This window comes from Corapipo altera, unplaced genomic scaffold, assembly GCF_003945725.1.
Source record: "Corapipo altera isolate COAL_440 unplaced genomic scaffold, ASM394572v1 23b, whole genome shotgun sequence".
NCBI classification, from domain to species: domain Eukaryota; kingdom Metazoa; phylum Chordata; class Aves; order Passeriformes; family Pipridae; genus Corapipo; species Corapipo altera.
Window position 1 is genome coordinate 2,724,128 of NW_020884885.1, and position 15,782 is coordinate 2,739,909.

Consider the following 15,782-nt stretch of genomic DNA (forward strand, 5'->3'; position numbering starts at 1 on the left):
TCTCGCGCACCATGAAAATTTCATGTTGTTTTCCTCCCGTGTCTCCCGCAGTCTTTGTTCCTCTCAGGCCAGTGCTGACCAGCAGCCTCATGGCCAGGCAGGCAGTGAGCTCCGGCTGCCGCAGGCTTCCTTTTGTTGCTCTTGCAACTTCTAATGAGCCGTCAATCAACAACCTTGTTTCTTCGAAGCTTATCTGGTGACTGCTGAGAGGGGCCAGGACTAGGGATAATGTGCAAGCTGGAAGAAAATACACCAAGAACATATTTAAAGTGCTTTTTTCTTTAGTTTTACAACCAAGATTTTTCTCCAAATTATTATCCTGTTCAAGCTCTCACCGTAAGAAAAAGTCACTCACGATCACAGCATGTAAACAAAGCGCTACTTTAGTATGAAGGAAGAGCAGTAATCTCTATGCCTTATCAAAGTCATCAGATAAACAGGACAAATTATTTTGCGTCAGACTGGCTGGCAAGTCACCTTTTTTGCAGGAAGAAAGGAGGCTCATTTCTAGAGATGAGTCAAAAGTGGAACTGTGTTGCTAACCCACAAAAGTTTTGGAGGGTTGATTACAAAACATGGTCTCATTCTCCTCTAGGTCCACCTTTATTGTGTTTGTAACTCAGCTTCATTACAGATCCATGGGGAAAAGCGAAAGAGGCTGATGGGAGCTGTGGTGAGCTCTGAGGCAGCCGAACCTGGAGTGGCCATATGAGGCACCGGCTCCCTGGCTGGGTTCAGACAGGGCCACTTGAGCTGAGGTTTGTGAGGAAGAGTCTCACTTTACAGAGTGTGGCCTCTCTTTTCTGCAAGGAGAACAGACAGACTGAAGGCATCACTAAAACATCTCACCTGAAATAAGGCAGCACTGCAGACTTGTGGGGCTATTTCCCTTGAAGTGCATAGGCCTGAAGGGATCTTCCCGCTAATTTATTCAATTTTATAAATTCCAAAGCCAAACTTGGCTTTGTAACCTACTCGGCAATACATTTTTTAATCATTTTCATTGCTGTCCCTGAGGAGATGACTGAGAAATAAACTGAAGGCCCACCAATTGATGTTAACCAAGTAGCTTTGTTTTATACCTAAATAAAGATGCTCGTGCAGCTTTAATTTCAGAATAAAATGTGAAAAAAAGCAATCATGTTTCAGACAGCTGATAAAAAAGACAAGTGAGATCTTTTTACAAGCTGTTGCAGAATCAAGTTGTAGAATTTTTTTTTGGGGGGGAGGGAACTATTTTACTTAATATCTTAGTTTCCTGGAACAATTTTAACATGATAAACAATCTCCATTTTTGAATGGAGGCTAACCATTACTTTGGTGGCTCTCTATTACTTTGACCTTGTAGAACAAATCTTAGAAACTGTACTGCCCCGTCCCATCTCCCTTGTATCATGTCTATATCCCCAGCACCTCTGTGCAATGAGCAAATGCTCCACCTTTTACAATAGCAAGGAATTGAGGCCCAGGGAAGCCACGTGACTTGCTCAAGGCCACATCGAAGGTCCAGGGCAGGTGAGAGACCATGCAGGCAGCTGGCACCACTTATCCTTCACTGCCCTTTACACCTTTGCAAAGTCAGCTACCATTCCAGTCTGACAGCATTTTCTACCCACTTCAGATTTTTATGTGCACTGGGTTTAAATACCAGATAGTCTTATAAACAGCTGAACAACATTGTCAATTCAAACAATTCATTGGGAGCCTCAAGATATCTAGTGGCTTCTGGCACGCCCAGCTCATGGACCAAAATATTATTTCTAACCATGGTGATGACGGAGAAAAGCTTGAAAGGAAGAATTTCAATACTGAAATGCAAGAAGTCAGGTAGGAATAATCCTACACACTTATTACTTAAAAATACATGGGTTGAAAGCAAACTCTTGCTTTTTTGTGGCTTGGTTCTTGACTGCCAGGTATTTGGCATTGCTGATACTGATATTCCCATGTATAACCACAGTGAAAACACACTGTTAGCAAAACTGGTGCTGTGATCAAACCAGAACAGCCAGAGATGGTCAGAGCAGAGGTGTGAGGCAGTACTGTGGTTGTGTGGTCAGGCAGGTGTGCAGTACACAACTACAAAGTGTTACAAATGAGTCTGTGCTATTCATGTGTAACCTAAACAAGCCTGATGGTACACACAGGCTTTGAAGGGATGAAAATTTAAGAAAAGTTGTTCTAAGAGTATAAAATTTTTCTTATATGTGCCTTTCTTCAGAGTGTGACTGAAGAAGTGAGAGAGTGTCCTGGAAGGGACTTGAATAGGGACCTTGCATAGCCTACGAGGCATGATGGCTTTTACACACTACATCACTGCCAGGCTCTTGCTACACCATACTTAACATACAGAATTTGCATGAGCTGTGAAGATGTGCAGGGCCAGGATTCAAGAAGTCCACTTTGTTTCCTGCCATTTCCTTGCTGTGGTAGCTATCTACCAGCAATGACACATAAGGCATGCGGCTCTCTCATCTTCCAGCTTCACTTTTGGATGGAAGTGGTTACAGCTGCTGTGTCTTGTGCCTTGCTCTAATGATTAGGTTGGTTGCAATGTCAAGTACGTGCCTGATGAGCTAGTTACTTGTGTCTAAAGGGATGACTACTTTTAGGAGATACCTCAGCAGCCATAAATCCCCATTGTATGCATCAGCTATCTAACTCAAGGCCACAGGTAAATAGCTAAGTCCTAGGGAACAATAAGGCTCCACACTCACCCCAGTGTTTCTGATTTCCTCTAGTATTCCCCTGCACAGCACCCTGGCTGCTGTAAATCTCATTCCAGCTATCAGCTGCTCCAAGGCGTTGACCGTCTAATCTGGACTCAGGAACTCAAAAGCGAGTGCCCATAAAGCAGCTGTGGAGATGTTTGGCAAAGACAAGACTTACTATGTCTGGGCTTGGTGTATTAAAATGTACCTTTTTTTCCCAGCTTATATATGATAGCTGCTCTCAGACAGTACAAACAATCCCTTACTACACAGAAAGCCAGCCAGTCTATCAGCATGGATATAGTTGATTCCAGTCCACCCCTTTATCTCTTACAACGCTCTGTAGGATTTGAATGTGGTTAAAAGCTGTATGATCTACTGTCTTGCTGACCCTGTCTAACTTAGCAGTCTAGTGTAAAACAAACTGTATGCTCCCCCACATATGCTAGCCATGAGTAGTACAATACAGTCTTTCCAGGTGATTCTGGCTGAATCCCTCTGCAGCCCTCTCCCCACAACCTGTCTTACTGGTCATGTGGATGCAACAGTGGCAGGTCCTGACTCTTAAAAATTGATTATGTACAGGCACTGTAGTGGTCATTCAGGTGCTGGACCGTGCATGCAGTGTTAGCAGCTGTTCCCCCATCTCCAGCAAAGCAAAAAAATTTTCTATGAGCAGAGTGTGGCCCTTGAGTACCTCTTTTATAGGTAAAATATGAGACTTTCTGGGACTACAATGGAAGATCCCTTTCTAAATGTCATCTCTAATTAGCCTATTGCATAATTCCTAGTGTTCAAGAAATATTCTCTGTCTGATCATTTGTACATTTAGTAATCCCAGCTGTCCTGCACAGAGGTGGCTGCTGCTTGCAGGGTTCCTGTGGAGTGATGCCAGTCGTTGATCTTCTCTGAGGTGTGTGAGCACAAGAACAAAATGCTTCTGACAGGTCACAAGGAGCTGACAGGTCACAACAGTCCTAAGATCAGGCTTGGAACAGTTTGGTTTGGATTCTCAGGGTCAAGGAGAGCAAATCCTTTGGCACAAAATACAGCTTTACAGGTACAGGCTCTTGTGTTTTTAAAAGAGAAAACACTGTATATTAAATGTACAGAACATAAATGCCTCTAAGCTCAGATGCAAGCCCCAAGGTCCCCAAAGTTTGAGGGACAGAGACCTATATATTTGCTCTTTTTTAATTGACAAATCAGTTCAAATGGTGCAAGTCTCTCCTAATGTGCTCCACCAAAATGGTCCTCGTGGTTGCAGCTGATACTTTTCAGGAGATTTCTTTTTCAAAAGGGTAGGGTCAAGAACCCCACTTAGAGTAAATACATGTCAGCTCCTGAGACCTTTCTCTGTGTTTAGAGGAGAGCATGTCTTATTTAAAAGGAAAATGAGAGAGAGAGAAGCTGTCTGAGTGGCAGGTAGCACACTGCAGTCCTGTGTGAATAATTGAAATGGAATCTGGAATGCACACCACCGCACCGGGAACTTCTGGAGACCATGTCTCGTCGGAAGAACTGACTCTTACAGGAGAGGTAATGGAGAAGTTTCTGGATGAAACCTCTGTAGTCTCAGCCCAAGGTGGAACAAATACTCCAGGGTTGAAAGGGACACCCCTCCTAGCACAAAGTATATGGGATTTGAAAATCAGGCACCAGTCCAGGGCCTAAACACAAATTCACAAACGGATCAATCAGTGATGCCAAGGACAGCCAGAAGGTTCCTTTTGAGGAAAGCATTCTAGGACTTCTGAAGCAGTGATGTCACAGGAGATAGACTGTAGAAATCTCTTCTTACTCACTTAGCTGACATGATATTAGAGATACTTTCATTCTTTGGCACCGCAGCTCTGAATGGTACAGGTGTAGGGAGCATGTCTGAAGGCACAGGGGATGTGCCAGGGCAGTGGGCCCGAGAGAGCATGCACAGGTCACATATAACTCTATTGGCTGAAGAAGTCACATGGTAAACAGGGATATAAGGAGCGGGAATTTTGAAATAAAGCCTCTTTGACCACATCACCTCGAGGAGCGTTATCATTCCTTGTCATACAAGGGCAGCTGCTACTACATACAGGCAGCAATACAGCCTCAGCAGTGTCACAGTCTAGAGATTCTGACTGGCAATTTCTTCAAATAACTAATGATGTTGCTACTCCACTGGCTCAGTGTAGGGAGACGTTTCTTTGTTCTATTGCTGACGTTGCCTCTATTGTGTGCTCATCTCTGAGCCTGAGGGACTTGCCTCAAGAAGGAACTCCAAGAGAAGTTTGTGGTGTACAAGATAATCTTCAAGAAAACAGCAGAAACCTTTGTAAGCACCATCTTCTGCAAATGCTGTCCTTCTCCAGGCATGTTCTATAGCCTAGATTCTGAACTGAAGAGGCAGTTTGCCTCTCACATCCAGAACACAACTCTGGTTGCTAACTTTCAGACACCATGGTTGAACTGCATGAATCTCAGAACCAAAGTTCAACCCCCCTCCCTGTCCCCTGCACCCTAGTGGAATGGGGAGGGGAATCAAGGTAAAACTTGGTCTTCCAAGAAAGAAAGATGGTGTGAGGTTGTTGGATTGTTACACATTGCACATTTGAGTCAGTTCTGATTCCAGTACTGCTTGTTCAGTTTTATCCAAGTTCATTCTTCATTGGTGTGAGTGTGATGATTAGAGGGAAGTCAGACTCAGATCCTCAGGGCACTTGTGGTTAAGATTGATGCCGTGAGGTGCTCAGTGAGGTTATGCACACGTAGCCACCATAGAAGTGGTAATACACAGTGTTACATAGTTATTAATATAGTACAATTTAGTTCATCGGCTATTCTCACCCAAAATCAAATTCCCTTGGGGTACACACTGGAATTCCTCATTCTCTTGCATTACCCACCAAGTGCAGCTGGGTCCTTGAGCAAAAGTAATCCCATGGGTGGGTTTGACTTTGCCTGAGGCAGGAATAACCCAAACTGTTTTCCCCAACATGTTTTCAACATGCACTACAGGAACTTTATCCCTTTCTACAGTAGTAAAAATTTTGATTGGGCAGGGCCAGCCTGATTGGCAGATCCTCTAGTGTTGACTAACCAGGTGGCCTTTGCTAGATGTGTATCCCAACATTTGAAGGTCTCACCATCCATTGCCCTCAGTGTAATCTTTAACAGCCCATTACACTGTTTGCTCTGTGATTATGCACCAGGGGCTGATAGGTAATGTGATACCATCCACTCAAAGCCACGTTCTTTGGCCCAAGTGTCTATGAGGTCACTTTGGAAATAAGTTCTGCTGTCTGATTCCGTTCTTTCTGGAGCACTACTTTGCCATAAGACTTGCTTTTCAAGGCCCAGGGTGCTGTTCCGGGCAGTGTCATGGGGCACAGGGTATGTTTCCAGCCATCTGGTGGTTGCTTCCACATGGTGCTTGCTGTCATGGGTTTGGGGGAGTGTGATATAGTCAATCTGCCAGGCTGCTCCATATTTATGTTTCAGCCATTGTTCTTCATACCAGAAAGGCTTTAAACATTTGACTTGCTCAATTGCAGCACATTACACATTCATGGATAACCCGTGTGATAGTGTCCATGGTTAAGTCCACCTCTCAATCATGAGCCCACCTATATATTGCATCTCTTCCTTGATGTCCTGAGGTGTCATGGGCCCACCAAGCTAGGAATAATTCACCCTTGTGTTGCCCATTCGAATATATCTGATCCACTTCAATCCTAGCAGCCTGATCCTCCTGCTGGTTGTTCCAATGTTCTTCAGTGGCGTGATTCTTGAGTACATGAGCATCTACATGACATACCTGCACAACTGGGTTCTCCATCCAGACAGCAATGTCTTGCCACAATGCAGCAGCCCAGATGGGTTTACCCCTAGGCTAAGAGTTACTCTGCTTCTGTTGTTGCAACCACCCCCACAGGGCATTTTCCACCATCCATAAATCAGTACAGAGATAAAGTATTGCCCATTTTTCTCATTCAGCAATATCTAAGGCCAACTGTACGGCTTTAACCTCTGAAAACTGACTCAATTCACCTTCTCCTTCAGGAGTTTCCATGACTTGTCACAGAGGACTCTTTACAGCTGCTTTCCATCTCTGATACTTTCACACAAGATGGCAGGATCCATCAATAAATGAGGTATATTGCTTCTCACTTTCTGGTTATTTATTATATAGTGGGGCTCAGCACTTCACCTTCTGAACCTCATACAACTGGCCTTGGCCCATCCAGCCTATCCAGATCCCTCTGCAGAGCCTTCCTACCCTTCCGCAGATCAACACTCCTGCCCAACATGGTGTCATCTGCAAACTGCCTGAGAGGGCTTTCAATTCCCTCATCCGGGTCATTGATAAAGATATTAAACAGGACTGGCCCCAAAACTGAGCCTTGGGGAACACCACTGTTTGCCAGCCACCAACTGGATGTAGCACCACTGGGTGTAGGTGGTAGGATTTACCACCACTCCCTGGGCCTAGCCATCCAGCCAGTTTTTAGCCCAGTGAACAGTGTACCTCTCGAAGCTGTGGGCTGCCAGCTTCTCCAGGAGAATTCTGTGGAAGACAGTATCTAAGACTTTACTGGGGAACAAGGGAAATACAAGGGGAAGAGGAGGAGGATGACCTGGGATGTCTCTAGATGAAAGTGTTTGGAATTCTTCTTTAATATTTTGTCTTCATGTGGGAAGATTAAATTCTTCATCTTTTCCCCATATCTATCCCAAAAATGCTTCCAAGTATTTCAGCAAAAAATAATTCATGTGACAGCTTATGTGAAGGTTTTCCTGGAAGCTAGTTTTGCTTTTTGTGCTTTTCTAACCATCGATCAAAATTAGATGGCAAGTGTTACTGCTGAGATAAAAATTTAAATCCCAATAGAGCAGCACTCTTCTGAACTTATTTAGTGCTAACAGGCTACTGATAACTTGTGTTCTGTAGAATCCATTCATTTGAACAAAATATATACCAAAGCCTTTCCAATGTTCACAAAACATTGTTGAGTTCAACCAGTTAGCAGAAGAATACTTTGCAAATTTCCTAGCTATCAAATCAAATCAAATACCTTGGAAATGGGAATAATTATTCTTGCTAATTTTAAAAAGGGATAGCATTTTTACTAATGAATTTTTAAAGTTTCATATGTACAAATTTGCTTTTTTGCTACTTACTCCCCTTTAAACCCATTTTCCAACAGTCACTGCAGGCAGAAAAAAATAGCCAGAAATACTATACCTATAGAGACCCAGATTGCCACCTCTTGGGAACAGGGAAGAGTTGAACAGGATGGGGAAAAGTGTCTGTATAGCTGCAGTTGTAGGAGGAGAGAATGGTTTATTCAGTCGCTTCTCAATGACTTGTCTTACTTAGGTGTTTCCAGGATGCCCATCATATTGGTATCTGAGCTCCATCTCAACTGTCTGGAAGGCAGTAACAGAAAACTGCTATTTGATCTCACTCCTTCTTTATCTTATCTCATCTATCAAGAATGTTCTCAGCAACTCAGTATCTGAGCACCTCACAGAAATTACACAAAGTCATCAGCCTTCTTTGGCATCTCCTTTTTGTATTGGAAAAAAGCAGTGCTTACAAACAAGGAAATCCAGATCAGCACCGTGTGATTCAGCTACACTTACCCACAGGGGATGTGCAGAGGATGAATAGGGGGAGCAGAGTTGCTGTGGATAAAAGAAGCTCCGCTTGCTGTGGAAGTCTTCCAACAGCCACATCATAGCCACTCATTAATTATAATCTAGCTGATACAGAACCCAGCATGTTTGACATTCAGCACAAATGTCTTAAGATGTTTAACAGATGGCGAAAAGTGAACTACAGGTAAAATGTTGGTCCCAGACTACTCAAATAGCAGCAGAGCCAGAGCTGCACTCCTTGGGCCTGAATCCAGGACAATAAATTCTCTGCATTGGACTTGAGGTAGCCTGGCGAAGAAGGTTTTATGCCTCAGTGGACTCCCTTAACACATAGATCTACTATGGAGGACAACTGCTTCTCACCCCCTGTCCTCCAAGTATACATTAGTGAAACCTCTACTGACTGTGACTTACATAGGTGCAGCACATCCTCACACTACAATATCTCACTCTGCCCACTCCCTGCTCACACACCAGGGACTGGGAAAGTGGATGAAGTGTGCCTAGATATGCCCAGCTTGACACTTGGGCAACCTTCAAAGCTGTCTGTAGGCAGAAAAGGAGCAAAGATCCCAGGGCTTCAGACTCCTAGAACCTAATCTGACAGGGAGAGCTTTTAGCAGTGCTGCTGGCTCAAGCAGTCCTCACACCCTCTCTCCTTCCTACCCTGTGCCATCCCCTCCTCAGTTTTCCATTGTAGCTGTTTGTGGAGTTGAGTGGTGACCCAGACTGACCAAGTGGCCTTGTTTGCTCCAAGGCGTATCTGAAAGAGCAGCTCAGGGATAAGAACAAGCAGTTTGAGTTCTTTAACCCAGCACTCCTACCAGAAGAAACATTTGTCAGCTCCTGCCATAGTTCAGTGCTTAAATATAAGCCATACTGATGAGGCTGCTTGTCTCAGCTGCTCTTGCTGAAGCTTCTGCTACATGGCCTGCTGACAATAAGTCATTTGCTACATAAATTCTCATAATTTCTGTACTTCAAATTAATTTTAAAATCTACTGTGATAAACATTGACCTCATGAGGAATAACAGAACCCTTGATTTATGCTCTTACAATTACGTCTGTTAAGTAGTCACAGGACTTAAAAAAAATCTTAGAGTGGCCAAAGGCTATTTTGTGCACCTTCAGGTCCACAGTTCATATGCCACATAAAGTTTAATTGCTTTCCTGATCTGGGCTGATCAGTCCTGCTCTCTGCAGCATGACCCTTACAGCCTTGCTTGCCATCCTTGCCAGCTGGAGCCTGTGCCAGTGTATCTACAGTCAGGCTGAGCGAATGGTGCCTGCAATTAATAAGGGATCATGTGCTCAACTTCTATAAATAAATGAAAGGGACAGAGTCATCCCTAGGAGGCTCGTCACCTTTTAGGCACTCATGCATACCGTAAGTGCACTGGGCCAGGGAAACAGCTCAGGAACAAAATGAGCAATTAATTAAACAAATGTAACAGAGGTAACGGAGTAGCTACCTCCACAGTGGGAAAGCTTCCCAGAGCCATCTCACCTGACCAAAGCCTGGACTAAGCCAGCAAGGTGGAAAGGAAATGAGTAAAGAAGAACTAAGCACGTTTTAAAATGATCAGAGGTTGTGACTGAAAACCAGGAATACCTAGTTCTGTCCTCAGGGTACAGACACATTAAATCATTAAAGGCTGTGAAACTTCCAGTGCAGAGACACACTCCTGCCCACAGCCATCATGGAGTAACCTGAGAATGTTTGGTCCTGGGAGGAGGAAGAAAGGCAGCCACCTCACATTTGAGTTGGGCTCTGCTGGGTGACTGCTTGTCAGGTAAGCACCACGCAGCTGGTGCTGGTGCCCTTCAGTTCATATCCCAGCTCATTGTGTTGTAAGCTGATGTGACCCTATCCTTATTTACACCAGCAAGCTGGTGGGAATATTGGCTGGGGTTTTACATTGCAACTGTGGTTAGTTTTCTGCTATAAGGGGGATAGGTGTGTTGATAAGCTTTATTACGTACTCCAGGTGCAATACCTTCTTTCAAACAAGGCCAACAGCAAAGCATGGTGGCTCTGAGCAAAGTTTGTGCTAGGTGATGGAAGTGTCCTAGAGAAGTATTAGGAGGTCCCACTGTATGACTATAAGAATTTCTTCTGTCTTTAAAGCAAACACATCCAGGTATCATACACTGAGATTCAGTGTCAGCAGCTTCAGAAGAGCGCTACCCATCTCAGAGACCAAAATGAAGTGGGAGAAAACATCCCCCAAGTCTTTAAGTTTGAGATGAATAACAGTATCGATTTGGGCAAAAGTGTTCCAGTACTGTTATCAACAATGGCTAAGTTGCTCTAACACTCTTTGGCAGAAAAATCTCACCTTTGAAGCCACTTGGCTACAGGTGGTACAACTGACTAGTCCAGGACAGCTGAGTGTTCATTAAACATTATTGATAACTGGTTTTTGAAACACTCTGGAAAACACTGATTTTAAGCAAACGTATTACAAACAAGCACTGACCAGCAGCTCTAGTGTAAGAGCATTACCTGAAATGCTAAAATTATCTGTGAATTTAACTTATTTCCAACATAGATGTAAGCACAGGAGACACAGAGGTTTTTGCATATATGTAACTCAAACAGAGATGCAAAACTAAGGAAATGTGGAATGAAATATATAGTTCCTAAAAATATCTGGTGGGAAGAATTAAATACCTGTTTAAATAGTCAGTTTATCTTCAGGTGGAGATAGGTGGATTAATTAGTCTTCAGGGAAATGCTATTAGTGTAACTGGGAATAGATATGAGAGCCAGAATAAGACCAAGAGTCTTAGTCTGCACTCATATAAGTGTAATTCCACAGTGAATTGACTTCTGTTGCTCTTGAGTTCATTGGAATAGATATGGTTGTCCATGCTGTGACCTTGTGGACTATGAGTCCCTAGGTGTGATATTAATAAAGGAGGTTTTTCTTTGATCCAGTAATAATACCCATCTTTGTTCTAGAGCTGCAGAAACTGATTGGACTGTATCTCCCGTGGTGGGATGCAACCAGTGGTGCAAGTGATACACAATTCCCTCTCCAATACAGGAGGTAAAACAGACTAAAAACACACACATGCACACTACGATAGTAGCATTTCAAAATAAAAATGTCATGGTTCCGGTTTTACAAGACTGTTACAGTTTACTTGGAAAAGAATCCCATTGTTATCCCCCTCTCCTATTGTTTTGCCAACAAATTAAATTCTGATTTTGACTAGCTCTTTTTGTTATGGGAGTAATTAAGAATTTTCAAATGTTTCTCCATACCTTCAGCTGGTGCCTACTCTTCACTAGGTGCAGCGTGTTTGGATGGCTGAGTACGGCCTATCTAATTGTAACAGCTTGTCAGAGGCCAGCGGGCCCTCTGCCTGGGAAGTCCAGGACATGTTTACCACCACCCTCAGCTGCCTCTTACACTGATAGAAGAAACTGAGCTTTCCCCAACAAAGTAACATGCAAAACCAGAGGAAGCATGCTGATACTGTGATCTCCATAGTTAACAGTACTCTGACTAATCCCGGTGAATTCACAGCAAATGATATTGCTGCTGCCCTTTATCTCAGGCTTATAAAGGGAACATGTGGCTCTGATTTACCTTTTCTTACACAAATTACTGCATGAGGGAGTAGCAAGGGAAATAGGAGGCTAGACATAAAAATTACCAAGCAGTCTTTGCTATGTCTAAAGAAGCCCTCTAAGGGAAAAATTATAAGAATGGCAGAAAAATTGAGCAAGAAGGTTGCAATGTTATGTTAGGTACATGCAAAAGCAAGAAAATGTTAGGGCAGGTCTTTGGCTGCCGTAAGCAGTTGTAGCTTCATTAAATAAATTGGGCAAGGTTGATTTACACTATAGGGGATCTGTTATGGTGTTCAGTGCCATTATAATTTCTAATGAGCAGTTTTCACGGTTATTAATTCATCTGGTATTAATAATTTAGCTTTTGGACTGGCCAAAATAAGCTATTTTAACCACCAAGAATAAGATTCCAAATTGCCATCTGAAGTTGTCTGTTGAGCCTCTGAAAGGTGCTTTTGAGGACTGCCCTGACAAAATGCCTGAAGGCAGATCTGCATGTCTGCTTGAAAGGCCTGTCTAGACTAGGAAAATGAGCAGCTCTTACAGTGTGCTAATGGGTACATATTGGTTAGCACATTTTAAAACACCTGAGAAAAGGAAGAAGATGCTCAGTCAGGTTATAGTGACATGTACACCAGCTAGGTTCAAGTTTTGCCTCTGATAAGGAAAAATCAAACAGTCATGCTCCTTCTTCCCTTCATCTCCATTATCCTGTGCCCAGCTGTACAGTTGTGATTCCTGCTTTAAAACTGCTGCTCTCTGAACCCTTGCTATGCACCAATTTACTAAGCCAGCAGAAAAATGATCACAAAAAAAAGAGAAATGAATATGTTTGTTGTTCAGTGAGTTAGGTCAGCTGATGCTGAAGAGTGCAAACAAATACCAGTGCCCAGTAAGTGTCAGAAGGTGCAGCTGGGACACAACATAGGAATGCACAGAAAATCTCCACCTTTCTTCAGCAGTTACACTGGCTCACTCTAACCAGTAAAACTGCATTCTCTATCCCTGGCATCTGTGTTGAGCCTAGCAAGAAGTCTCAGTGGTTGTGTGGGTAGATGAGCATTCCAGTTTCACATCGGTCATCAAGAGAAGTATATAGACATTTGTTGACTACCTTAGAAACTGTAAATTGTTAATTACAATTATTTATTACTTTAGCATCAGTCTTAATCTCCTCTTCAACCAAGCAATTTTCTGATACTTCATTAAAAGACAGTCTTGGCCCTTAAAACACAAGTCTTTTCACAGTTGTGTTCTGTCACTTCCACAGTTTGTTGTCCTGACTCTGTGTGAGGGGTGCATTCATCTTTGGCCCCACTGAACCCTTGTCATCCCACTGCAGGTCACCTAATGCACCTCATCCCATGTCCAGCTGCTTGAACACCCCTCCCACCCCTCTCCCTTCCACACAGCCTGTTGTATTTCTTCCCCTTTTTTTCGTGCTACCTAAACTCAGTGTCTCCTGCTTTTGCACTCTTTGTGATTTTAATGTTTTTCTCTTCTACCTCCTGGGTTCAAACCTCTCCCTCTGCATCCAAATGTACTCCATTTGGGCCTTATTCACCTATTTCAGATCACTGTTTCCCCTTCAGGAGCTCAGATTCACTCAGTCCCTGGCTCACAGGCTGTTGACACAGCTGTCCGTACAAATATCTCTCCTTCAGATGGATAAAAACTGATCAAGATTTGGCCCTTGGTGAATTTTTGTAAGGCATGTGGCCTATTTTTCATTATGGTAAGTGTGTTTGTTCTGCTCCTTCTGGGTACAACAGGAGCTTGCTTACTTGGACAGACAGTGCTGCATATTAGGAGGGTGTCCCTGTTCATTTTGGCCTCAATATCTGTATCCAGCCCTTCTTTGCAACAGGCAGAAAAGGAGGGGTAAAATATCTAGCCTGAGGCATGAGCTGTTAGTTCAATATAAAGAGATTTAAGTAAGAGCAATGGGAGAAGGAAACAGGCTGAATATCAGGAAAAGCTCCTGCCAGTGAGACGTGTTTGGCTGTGAAATCTTCTCCCAGGGGAGAGAGGTCAAAGCCTCATTGTTTGGAAGTAGAGCTGGTCAAAACTGTTTTTGGAGCAGCAGCAGCAGCGGGAGTGGTGGAGGTGGGGAGAAGAGCAGCAGCTGTGCATGGCAGAGCGGCAGATATATGAGGGGAAGTGGCTGGATGTACAGCAAGAAGAAGCAGGAGGAGCAGGAGAGGCTGACAGAGGAGTGGTGCACGCACAGGCATGAGGGACACAACAAAAGGATCAACAGAAGCGCAGTGGGGAGCAGCAGACAAAAGCAGGAGAGAAAGCAGGGAAAGCAGAGGGGAAAAGAGGCAGGAGCAACAGAGATGCAGGACATGAAAGAATGGTGGGAAATGCCAAGAGAAGCACTGCAAGGAGCAAGTGTGCAGGCTGAATGACAATAGCAAGGTCTTGTTTTGTTTTGTGAACTCGGTGGCCTTGGCTAAGCAAAGCTGGAAGATATTGAAGGACAGAGACAAAGACATCAGATTTGTTGGTGACGTTATTTGAACAAATCTCGCCACCTGGGACACTTTGTGCAGTTTTCTCATTCTGCATCAAGGTGTTTCAATGCATTCCTTGGCAAAGCCAGGGACGGGCAGATTTGAGGAGCCACCAGCCCATCATTTTGGGGCAGTACCTTAGAACACGAAGGATGGGCACAGGCCATATCCTGACATTTCCCATCTTCTTGAAGATAGGAGCTGAAGGAGACTGCCAGTATTAATATTGCACCATAGTTCATTGATTACAATTTTTTGTTTAGAAATTCCAGACATTCAGTGACATTTCATTCCTCTCACTGGCATGAGCTCCCCACCAAGCAAATCCTATTATGATATAAATTAGCTGAGGTTCTTCAGCCATCTCTATCACATACTCTATTAAAATTCACCATTAGTTACATGGTGAAGCTCTTCACTGTTGCAAAAAAAGAAAATTCCCAGTTCAGTTTCTTTCAGTGTAATATTAATGCTTCCCTCACTCTAAAACAGGCTACTCATTTAATTTTGCTGAGGTCTGCTACATTGTTTCTACATAGATCTGCAAAGCAGAAAGCAAAGTTCGGGTTTTGGCTGGTCTGCCAAAAGCTTCATGTGCTTAACTTTCTCCTGAGAGATCAGGAGAACAGTGAGAAGATACAGGATCTCCCTAGGACCAAGTGACATGGCTAGAGCTGCACTGAAGTCCTCGTGGATTTTACCCAAGGTCATAATCCAGACCATATTTCTGCTGCCTTGCTCTAAAGCCTTACTTTTAATTCTTACAAATCTTTTCAAATACCAATCCACAATGAATATTGTACACTGAATACAGGACTTGCCAACTTAATTTGAAGAAATTGCTGATAATGACAACATCAATTGCCTTCTCATTCTGCTCTTTGTCTTGATTGTTAATCCTTTCTCAGAAACGAAACCCTACTTGGATTACTAATGACAGTCTCTTTGTTCTCCTTATTTTTTTGTTTTTCTTAATTGCCTTCAGAGAGCAATTTTAAAACAATATTCATGCCAGAAGTACAAACTGGCAGAAATGCCATTAAAAGGAAAAGCCTTCTGTAATCTTATTTCTGGTGCAGTGACCAGGACCTTCACAGTCATGTAACTAAGCTGCCAGTTCCAAGGCTAAAACAGTTTTGTGGTAGTTCAGCACAAATGGAACCAATCTAATATAAATCTGTTGAAGCTACCGGTGTTTTTTTACTCTGCATTCACAGCAACCAAGATCAGGATCTGGTGCCTAAAGTGTCAGCAGAATTCATGGAAGGAGTTTGAAATGAAACAGATAAATCAGTTTTGTTAAATTTAAGGTTTGGTTTCTCTTTGAG